Below are 7,197 nucleotides of genomic sequence, written 5' to 3'. Positions count from 1 at the left end.
CTGTCAGGCTTCGAATGAGGCTTTGAAGAAAGAGATAGAGGTTCTCAAGAGCGGATCTTCAAGAGCAAAGACCGGAGAACAGTAAGAGCTGATTTGTCTCAATTAGGCTTTGGACGGAGCGGAGAAAGATCTTATTTGAATTTAGGGGATTCCTCTATAAAGAATAAGGGAGAAGATCTACAACCTAGCAAACTAGCCTCCTTCTTACTAGCATATTTTCAGGTCCTCTCGAACCAGCATCTTCCAACCTGGTGCTCTCACTTCTCGGACTAGTACAGGTCCAAACCAAAGCCAAAGCTCCAAAAGTCTAAGGATAAGTTCCCTCTCTATGGAAGAAAGAGAGTGCCACAGCTATTATTTCAGAAGCTCGGAAATTCCTTCTGGGAACAGCCAGAAGATAGAAAGACCAGTGCCTCGCCTGCTACTACTTCGGATGGATAATACGACGTTACTACTCTCCTTCCTGCTTTCCATTTCCTTTTTAAAGCTGCTCATTCTTCAACCCCAGGATGTGATGACCTATTGTATCTTAACTTTAGCAACTCAGAAACCTAAACGATAGATGTTTTTCCCCTATTTTCCGAAACCAATTTACCTATTTGAGATGTCTCCATGTGTGGCGTGATAAGATAAGGACCACTAGGGGCCCGGTTTGTCCTTCTTCCCGAAAGAACCCTAACCCTTCATTCTATTCCATACAGCCTTGGTAGGACATCTATTTCTCAATTCCATAAACCGGTAAGCTCCATTTTTTTATAGGACCTGAAGGCTAGGCTAAACCTCCCTCAAAGGGATTCCTAAGCGGAACTCTTTTTCAAAGAACTGGCGATATTCCCTTAACTGCAGATTCAATAGCACCGATTATGAACCCGGAAAGAGAAGAGCACCGTCTACTCATACTGTCACACCGGCAAGGACTTTCACTTTCTAAAATAGAAAGGAAGAGGTCAGGCCCACCGTTCACAAGAGTAGAAGCTGGTACTCAACACTTGTATTCTATTCCCCATTATTTCTTTTTTTCGCTTTCTAGAAATATCATAAGAGAAGAAATAAGTTCATGTAGGTCGGATCCTAGCGTAGATAAATGCCATCCGACTTGAATGATCGAATTTTGCGTTTAGAATTTCGTACCCAGGCACGGAATCCACTTGCCAACTGATCCGAGTTTGAATTGGGGAACGAACGATCTAAGTAAGGAGGTAGCTCCAGGAAGGTAGTTCTTTGACTCAGTTCAGTGAGACCGGGGCTTAGCTCTTTGAAGCAGATGTTTAAGGAAGTTTCAAAATACTTACTCGAAAGAGTAATGAAGAAGAGCTGTTTTTATTTAAGCGGAATCAGAGCTCATGGGTAAGAAGGCAGAAAGAAGTTCACACCAGGATTGAAGAAGCGGGTTTGATAGAACCAGGGTCAGCGAAAGACGATGGAAAAGGCTGTTTGTAAGCGTGATCCTCTATCCTCTCTCTTTCTATCATCAGAGAATCAATCTCGTAGCCTAGCTACGTAGCAGGCTCAGAGCCTTTTGACGAAGGAAGAACCGCAGCTATGGAATCTGCTGCTCTGGCCGCTGTTCTGTTACCCGATCTTGGTGGTGTAGTTATAGGAGGTGCCGTAGCTTTAAACTCTTTTTTCGAGATGAGAATCATAGACCTTTTTATTGCCCAAGCAAGGGAATCCATTTTCCTTCGACCTGACTTTCTGAAATGGGATTCCGAGAAGGTGGAGTTCAGTAACCCAGTTCAGTGATCGAGGAGAGGTTGAGAAGAAGACAATGAATGGAATGGTCCGAAAGTCGCTATAGAAGATCAAATGAGTCTTAGTGAAGCTAGTCCATTAATTAGATAGATCACATGTGCGTACATTATCTATAATAAGAAAAAACCTGGCTCCAGGTAGCGAAAGGGAGTAGCAAAGGGGAAATTCGTTAGGAGAGAAGACCAGGATTCCCTTGGTCCTTCTAAGGACCAGCAGCATACCTGGATTTACCGTCCATCCAGAGAATACCAGTCGTCCAGCTTAGAAACCATTGAACTAGCTGCCGGAGAAGGAGAACTTCAACTAAGAAAGAAGAAGAATAAGAAGAATTGCTTAAGTATGGCCATTTTGTGTTCGAATTCTAAACCGGCAAGGCGCTACTGGATGCTTCTGATCAATAGAACACGAAGAAGAGAAAATCGGATTATGTATGATGAGCTTGAGTCGAGTCACAAAAAGGGTTATGATGAGCTTGAGTCGAGTCACAAAAAAAGGTATGATGAGCTTGAGTCAATTATTTCCAAGATCGAATTCCAGCTTTTTCTTATGTAGTGTATTATTATTTTGCCTTTTTTCTACCCTTTCTATTCAAGGAGTCAAAACAAAGAGTATAAAATATCTTTTGGTATTCATTCTTCTCCCTTTCCTATTTCTGAATTATTATTCGGGCGGGGATCTTGAAGGCTTCCTTGCGGCGTGCGACGCGGGAAGGGGTTCCCCGTCTGGCCCTTTTTACCCTCCTGGGAGAGAAGCACAGCCGCACATTCCTGAGCCCGAGGTTGCGCCCATTCCGCGCGCCATTCTGGTTCCGGAATTAGAACGCCCTCTCCTTCTTGATATCCAAAGGAGAGCGGAGCTTCAACACCGGCTGTCCTTCTATTTTATCGGGAGGAACGAGCCCAGGTACCTCCCACTCTTTTTGGGTATCCTGGAGAAGCAATTCCTCTTGGAAAAGAGGGTCGAGGCCGCATTGGTGGGGGATGGGTTTCCCCCCAGATAGTTCTGGCTCGGAGGTCAGAAATCCGCAACCTCCTATTTAACCACCCTACTAGGGGTGGGGCGGCTCTCTCTGAGAATACCTTAAATAGGTATTTGGGCCAGGTCGAGCGGGATGGCACACAGCAGAGCGTGCCCTATCTTAGGGTGCTTCATGCTGCCCGCTATTGGGTCTAAGTGGGTTCTCCCGCTTTTTCGCCTTTCAGAAGGGTGGCCCACACACGGACAGGGGGAAAGGGGGGGAGACTAGCCTCATTACTTCCCACTGGGCGAGAGGTGCACCTAACCCACCTACCCACTCATCAATCACGGTGTTCAGCTGACTTGCACTGATAGACCCCTATTGTATTGGAATTAGGCGCCCATCTTTTAATTCGTAATATATGTAAATCAATGGTAGGGTTGTGTGTTGACCTTCGTGCACCGAGTAGTTCCATGAAGAATCCCTAGAATTCAAAGTACGTGGGTTTATGCCTTGTGAGGAGGAATTGATGAGTTGTTAGAAACCCTAGAATTGCTATCATGGATAGAATTGGGTCAAAAATAAGGATATGAAATCAAGAGTGGAACTAGATTTATGAATGTATGCTACATCCGAGAAATTGAAGTGGTGAAATTGAGGAATTATGATGAATTGTGATTAAACCCTAATAAGAAAGCCTAATGATGAACTAGGGCTGAGTATGGTCAATTATTATATATGTGATAGGGATTGGGAGTAATTTGAAGGCGATTGTTGTGATTCTATGATTGTGTGATCTATGCTTGTTCTTGCTTCATTATGATACTTGTATAGGTATGAATGTTGCAATGTTGATCATACTTGTTGTAAATTAGATAGATGAAATATAATTTCCATGAAATCATGACTTAAATGTATGATCTTGATGATATACTTGTGTTTGTGATTGTGGTGCGTGAATGGGATTGGATTGCCACATTCCGGCATAACTAACTTGGATCGGATTGCCACGTTCCAGCATAAAAATGGGATTGGTTGCCACGTTTAGGCATAAATATGGGATCATTTTCCACTTTCCGGTATAAATATGGGATTGGTTGCCACGTTCTGGCATGCTAATTGTTTGGGTTTGGGTTCCATGAGAGGACCAATGATGTGATATAAATGTGAGTTGCTTGTTGTTCGTGTACTTGTTGACAATATTGTATATGCTTGATATACGTTTGTGAGTATAGTATTGTATTGGTTTTTATATGTTGTACTTAGTGGACCCGTGTTATGACGATTTATAGTGGGTTATTCGTGGGTTGTAATGGCCAGAGTAGAGATAGTGTATGAGAAGGAAAATGTGTGGATGGATTTCACCTTGGGGAAAAGAGATTGGGTTAGTGTTAAGGAAGCTTGAGTTATTGTATTATGTGACTATGGTGGGTAATATGACGAGGAAGCAAGGGTATGACGTGAACGGGTAGCTGCATTGGCGGTGATTGTATTTGGGTTTTTTTTTCTACGTGTTTTAGAATTGTTAAGCCATGATCAAGAATTCGTTAAGTGGGTTGAGTTATAAGGGGGTTAGTAATCAGGGTGCTAGTGTATATTGGAGGTGTTTCCAAGAAAGAGTAAAGGTGGAGAAGTGAGTGGTTATTTCATGATCTTACTAGTTGGTTTCTTATGTTATGTGGCGGGCGTCGGATTGACCGATGATGCATACCAGTGTCAGCTTTAGATCTAAGGGGGAGATGATAAGATGAGAAATCAAGTCAAGTGTTGAGAATTTCTTAAGGAGCTGGTTCGTAGGAGTCCATGTGTTTGTTAGAGTACTAAGCTTGAATATGGTGTTAAAGAGTAGTAGTCTTGGGAGGAGATTCCCTATAGAGAGGAATAGAATCCAAACCTAAGGATTTGGGTTAAGCTTGAATATAGTAAGAGTATACCATTAGATTCAGACCTTAGTAAGAGAAACCCCATTCCATACCCAGTCCAGTCATCATTTGAGGACGAATGATCCCAAGGGGGAGATATTATAACACCCCAAAAAAAATTTGAGCTAAGACTCGAACCGTTCTTCGTAGTGAGTGAGATTTTCTCAAGGAATTTAAAATTTCTTGAATGTTAAGGTCACTAGATGTAGCACCTTAAGTTCTAAGAAGAACAAAAGAGAGTTCATTCAAGTCATTCCTAAGTTTTTCTTAAGTTTTGGTTCAACTTCAAACGACCATAAATCCTAGTACAAGATGAGTTAGCTGAGCTAAAAGATATAAAATTAAATCCCTTCGAGTCCTCTTTCCAACACCACCGAGTTTTCTAAATTCCGATCTCTAAGTAAAAAGTTATGACTGATTTACTAACGATTCGTAAACCTAGCAGCAGCTCCGCGATGGCTCCGCGTTACGGAGCCAATACGAACCTCACTACCTGGTGAAAAATCATTCCAACTCCCAGCTCATTTTATTTATTTATTTAAGGGTATTTTAGTCCTAAAACCCCTTAGGAGGTCATCTAAATTGCCCTAAATGTGTAGAAAATCAGTTTTCTTAAATCCCTCTCATTCACTCCAAAAATTCTAACGCTCAAGGAATTCAAGAAATGCTAAGGCTAGGAATCATCTTTCAAGATTTTTCCTTCAAATTGCTTCAAGAATATGGTTCTTTCAGGTATGTAAGCTTCCATAGTGTTGGGTTTTGTTCACCCACACGCCAATCATGTTAATTTCAGCGTTAAGTTTGTTCTAGAAAGTTGAAAGTATGATGTTCTTGAAATTGGCTTTAGTTCTTGAGTTTAGATGAGATTATTGAGTTCCTTGATAAAATCATGTCGATTTTTACAGTTTTTTATGAGTAGGTTCTTGTGTTCATATGTTGGGTATCTAAGTCTAAAGAGGAATTGAGAAAAAGGATCTAGTTTAAGTGAATTGGGGTTAGAAAACGAAGAAGAAAAAAGTCGGGCGAATCTGGCACCTTGCTCCGCGTCGCGGACCTGCTTCCCCATTTCATAAAGTTTTACTTCGCGTCACGGAGAGGTCACAGACCTTTCTACCTCAAAAGTTAATTCGCGACCAAATATTTTAATTCACCTCCGCGTCACAGACTTGCTTCCAGACAGTGATTTATTGATCATTTTTCATGTTTAACTATCTAAAAACACTCCTAAACATCACGAGATCATTCCTATCACAAATCACAACCTTGAATTCATAAATCACATTCAAGGTAGAGTTGAGAGTCAAGTCTTGAGAGTTCTTTCGGACATTTTGAGAAAGTCCCTTTGAGTCTTTTTGAGAAGTCTTTTACAACTTCTAGTAACTTGTTTCAAGACTCGAGCAAGTGAGTATGACGATGATGAAAATGTATTCATGAGTCTACTTTGTCATCATGAGATCTTTCGTATCATGAACCATAACTCTTGAATTCATAATTCACATTCAAGAGAGGGTTAAGAGTAGAGTTCAAGAAAGTCTTTGAGTTCAATTGTGAATCCTTTGAGATCCGCCATCGATTTGAGTTACGTTTTGAGAAGCAAGTATGAGAATGAGAAGAGTCGTATACCTGAGTTCCTTATTGATATTTTGACCCTTGAGTCAAGTCGTTCATTCCCATAACTTCCGCATGAACTCCATCAGTTTTGTATCTTTGAAAGAAGTAGTATCTTCAAGTTTCAAATATTTGAGTCTGTCTGTGGTTATTGAAAACCTTGCATTGAGTCGTTCAAGTCCATAATTCAGCGTGAACCATATTTTTAAGAAGTCTTTTACAAATGTTTAAACTTTGTTTTAAGACTTAAGCTTTGAAGTTGAGTAAAGAGTAAGAGTAAAGTTCATTTTCTTTAAAATTATATATGGGAACTAAGTATTCACAAGAGTAAATGTTTTCACATTTAAGATGAGAGGAAACTGAGATTTTCAAAAGAGTTTTGAGCAAGAAAAGGAACATCGATTCCAAGAGAGCTTTTAAGCTAAGTTTTTGAGTAATTATCTCAAACTAAATAAAGAGTTTTGTTATTACAAATGTATGAGCTAAGTATATTTTGGGAGTAGTATTGAGCACCGATATGGGGGCGAGTTTGAGTTTAGATAACTCACGTCTCCATAAACCATGTAGCCATCACGTGTAGTAAAGGATCATACTTTTTAGATGACTCCTTAAGATGCTTTTAACATAAGCTAGTGGATCCACTAAGTTAAGCGTTCTATATGACGGCAAAGTATAGGACAGTTCTGGCAGCTTGGGCAAGACGTTGTATCACCACTGAGGCTCATAGTGGACGTGGTTGTCAGTAACAGAAACTCCCACAGAAACTCTATTACTTTATTATTCAAGTAAAGTTGAGTTTGCTATTGCATTTTCTTTAACGAACTAAGTTGTTTTCTATTGTTTTAAAGGTTTTCTATATGTTGCATGTGTTTTACTACTTTATATTGAGTTAAGTTGTCTTTGAGTCAAGTAAAGCCAAAGTAAGTGTTCCTTTCAGATTCTTTTCAAGCCTATGTT

Source organism: Solanum tuberosum, unplaced genomic scaffold, assembly GCF_000226075.1.
Source record: "Solanum tuberosum cultivar DM 1-3 516 R44 unplaced genomic scaffold, SolTub_3.0 scf00478, whole genome shotgun sequence".
In the NCBI taxonomy this organism is placed as follows: Eukaryota; Viridiplantae; Streptophyta; class Magnoliopsida; order Solanales; family Solanaceae; genus Solanum; species Solanum tuberosum.
The sequence above is the reverse complement of the archived record's forward strand: the minus strand, read 5'-3'. Positions refer to the sequence as shown.